Source organism: Colobus angolensis, unplaced genomic scaffold, assembly GCF_000951035.1.
Source record: "Colobus angolensis palliatus isolate OR3802 unplaced genomic scaffold, Cang.pa_1.0 Scaffold41, whole genome shotgun sequence".
In the NCBI taxonomy this organism is placed as follows: domain Eukaryota; kingdom Metazoa; phylum Chordata; class Mammalia; order Primates; family Cercopithecidae; genus Colobus; species Colobus angolensis.
Genome location: NW_012117488.1, coordinates 12,986,306 through 12,990,865, shown reverse-complemented (window position 1 = coordinate 12,990,865; position 4,560 = coordinate 12,986,306).

Genomic DNA, 4,560 nt, shown 5'->3' with positions numbered 1-4,560 from the left:
TTTTTTCCTAATTATTATTTGCATCCCTTTTTATCTAGCCTAGGGGATAGTCACTCTGGTTTTCAGCTGTTGAGAATTTGCTCTTCTTTGTGTAGGAAAATTTACTCTGCCAGGAGCAATCTTTCTTCTGCCTTTCCCAGGTGAAAATCTTTTCTGTTCTTCAAGGTCAGCATTAGTCCTATCTCATATAAAAATGTTTGAATTTATGGAGAGGAGGAAACCCTTCCGTATGAAGTGCCTAGCACTCTACACTTTGTTTTTGGTCCAATTCTCATTCTACCTCTTGGCATGTTTGATCTGTCACAGCTTCAAGTGTACTTTTTTACCCTGTTCGTGAGTGATTGCTACTGATGGACCATCACCAATTACAATGATTACAAATTGTGATGTTTTCCTTCCATGCAAAATCTGTTTGGTTTTATCAAATCTGCTCACTCTCATGGGACTATATTGGGCATGTGCGTGGCATCTTTCCTGTGCATCGTGGGAGAAAATAATTACAAACAAAGCTCTAGGCACTACTCTCCCAGGCCTGGATGCACTGTCACTGCTGGCAGCTTGATGTATCCCCAAGTTGAACTTTGAGGATCTCCCTTTTGCTCATGGGGGTGGCCATAATGCATTTCCAGCTCTCAGCCCCATTTATGAAAACATGTTTATTCCCCTCTAGTGGATTTTTTTCAAGCATCAGGAGCTCTGTGGTTTAATTACTTGTCATATATTACTAAGACAGTGCTGTGGTCTGAATATATTAATATGTAGTTGCCACAAAATGCTTGTGTTGAAATCTAGTCACAAATGTCATGATATTAGTAGATGAGACCTTTAAGAGGTCATTAGGTCATGAGGGCAGATCCTTCATGAATGCAGTTGGCACTGCTGTAAACAAGGCCCCAGGAGCTGCCACATCTCTTTACACCACTGGAGTACGCAGCTATGAACCAGAAAGTGGCCCCTAACCAGACACCAAATCTGCCCGCACCTTGATCTTAGACTTCCAAACCTCTAAAACTGTTCAGAAATGCATTTCTGTTGTTTAGAAGCCACTCATTTTACAGTATTTTGTTATGGCACCCTGAATAGACCAAGATAGATAGATATATTTGCTGATAAATTTGCTATATAGATATATTTGCTGATAAATTTGCTTTTCTCTTTTAAAAATCTATTCATTTTCCTGAAATCTTGATGATGTTTTACATAGCCTCAAGTTTTTTTTTTCTTGGCAAAGTTACAGTTGCTGAATTCTTAGTACTTTGTCCATATATTTGTACAACTGAAAGCCTCCCGTCCAAGACTCCCGCTCTTTCCCTAGCCAAAAATGAGGTATACTTCGGAGAATGAGGGAAAAAATATAATAAAGATAAAAACATTTATTCAACACAGATAATAGTGTTTGAGGACAATATAGTGATGACATTGGGTGTTTCAAAATCTACTAACTTTGAGAACTAATATCATAAAATCTTAAATCAATCTTGTTTCAAGATAAAAATCAAAGAAAATACATCAGCACAAAAAGATTTGTTGGCAAGAAGGAGCATTTAAAATCTTAACAACCTGAGTGTACCCAAAGCAACAAAACCGATCTACCACCTATCACTATTTTGAAATCCAAATTGATCTAATAGAGGCAAAAGCAGCTAGAAGAACCATAGAGTCTCATAGAGTCTCATATTAACCTTTAAAATAAGAATAAACAGTGAACTTGTAAATTACTCTCTTACAAATCAGACATGAGTAGCTTTTGAAATAATGGAACACATTAACAGGATATTTGTGAACATTTTGAGAACAATAGATGACTCCTGAGCTGCACACAAGGTGAGTGATTAAAACAAAAACAAAAAAAAACCACACACCTCAACTTGTTAAAGAAAGTGATTATATAAAGAGGAAGGCATTCACTTGATGAGAAAAATAAACATATAAATGAAATGTAATCTTGGATGTTTACAAAACAACCTTTCCCTATGAGCTTAAAGCTTGCTCTTCTTTAATGTGTTTTATGCCTCCTTAGCTGAGTGAAGATTTTTTTTGTTGCTGCCTCTTCACTTCTGTTTTATCCTAAGGCATTTAGGATTTTACCACTACCAGGACCCTAAAGGTATCTCACTAGGGCCCCTAGTGCCTTTCAGTTGATAATCCAATGAATTTGTCTTCACTTCTTATCTTCCTTAAATTTCTTGTAGTGTTTTTAAAGTAAATTTGTATTAATGTATAACGCATATATAGCAAACTGCACAAATCACAAATATACAGCTACATCAGTTTTTACAATGAAGACTGCACCTTCCTTTTGTTCACTGCCTCTCTCTTGTCTTTCACTCCCCCACACCTGTCTTTAAATTCTTTCCTCTTTTGTTCTCCACAGTCATTCTTCTCTCTTTTTTAAAAAATTAAATATATTTATTGAATAACAAATGGGATACAAAGCACTTCTGTGAATTGGCTAAATAAAGATAAACAAGATGATAAGGATCATCTTAGATAAGATAGCCATAGTGACATAAAATTACTTTTATGTTTATTTACATCATTAAATTCTGATTTCACTGTAGCCAGATTTCATTACTTATTTTTTTCATGCTTGTAGCATTAACAGGTTGCCAGACACATTCAGTAAATAAAGATATGTATGATTGGAAATGGAGAAAGGAAGCTAGCTGAAATCATTTCACAGGGGTTAAAGACGATGAAGACAGCTTTACATCTGAGAGCATTTGAACAAACAAAGTTACACTTGGAGGAAAAGGGGTCTTATATACAGCCTATCACATAGACACCCATGATATTGTATAAATGAACATAGCTTCCTCATAAATGAGCACAGCTTCTTCTCTTCTCTCTTATTTTTCCAGGTCAGGCTCATATTGCAGTTCTCTTTCACTATTTCCACCATCTAGGTGTTGACCTCCAGAGTTGATCCTTATATCTTTTTCCTTAGAACCTAAGTACTGTTCAGAGGGACCTTATCCGTTCTCATCCCTCTGTTAGTTATGCCTTGGTGACATGGATGTCTTGACATATATATCAGCTGTTCTCCTAACCCTACGGTTGTATAATATCACCATGTCTCCCCTGGATATGTAGTTCATAGCTCAGAAATAACACAGCCAGGCCAACGGCATCCACCACGGGTTGTAGAGGAAGCCTGCCTGTGCTCAAGGCCTGGCTTGGCACCTGGCTGGGTATGTGACCTTGAGCAGGTCACTTAATACTAATATTTTTCTTTTTACAATGTAGACATATCATGTATTATAAGTTTCTTTGGCTGATTTGACCAATCACTAAATGTTTATTAGCTTAAAATAAAAAAAAAAAAATTAGTTTTTTTTAAAAATTTGAAGGCCATAAATTCAAAATCAATGTGACTGAGCTGGAATCAAGGTGTGAGCACAGCTGCACACCCTTCACAGACTCTTGGGGAGAATCAGAGCATTGCCTATTCCAGCTCCTGGCAGCTGCCAGCACTGCCCCACTCGTGGCCACATCATTTCAACCTCTGCCTCCATGGTCCCATTGCCTCCTCCTCTTCTGTCTATATCAAATGTCATCTGTCTCTCATGGGGATACACATAATCGCATTTTGGGACCACTGGGCTATTTCACAATAATCTCTCCCTTTCAAGATCTTTAAGTTAATCACATCTGCCAAGATCCTTTTTTTCCAAATAAAGTCAATATATGCATACCCCAGAGAATGGGGCATATCTTTTTGGGGGTCTGGGGGGACATTCTTCTAAGGCTAATGTACTCTTTATTTGCTTACTCATCTGAGTTTAATATGCATCTTGGGGGTGCATCATTCAGCCCCCTACAGATGAAACAGTGACTATCACATAGAGTGGTCATGTGGTTAAAGAGGTAACTTCAGACCTAATAATTGGGATAATACCTGAACAGGATCAGCACTCACTAAACATTAGCTTTTTCATTGTTGTTCCTCACAAGTCTCCCCATGTCAGATTTTCTTTCTCGGGAAAAACCAACCAATATGAAGCCTGAGATCATGACCTGTCAATTCTGTCCCCTTAACATCTCATTCTCATTGACTTGATTTCCACTCTCAGGGTCTCCAGCCCGAGACATTACAGCCTCCTGTCTTCATCCTATGCTCCTCCAACATGTCCTTCCCACCTCTGCCAGAGTACTGAGTCTAAAGTAAAGACTGGTCCTGGTGGTCCTGCATATTGACATTTATTCCTTCCACAAACAGTTATTTAGCCTAGTCTATGCTTGGCATTGAGAACACAAAGAAAATGAGACATAGCCTGATTGGGGACGTTGTCAGGCCACAAATATGTAGTAGGTGGAAAAATGGCCCTCAAAGACATCACTTCCTAATCCCTGGAATTGGTGACTATTACATGATATTACAAAACAGGTGATTAAGTGAAGGATCTGGAGAAGAGACATTTCCTGAATATCTAGATGGGCCGTAAATGCAATCATGTGTATTCCTATATGGAGAAAAGTAGAGAAAAACTAGACAGAGACACACAAACAGAAGAAAGTGATGTGAAGATGGAGGCAAAGATGGAAGGGATGCAACCACAA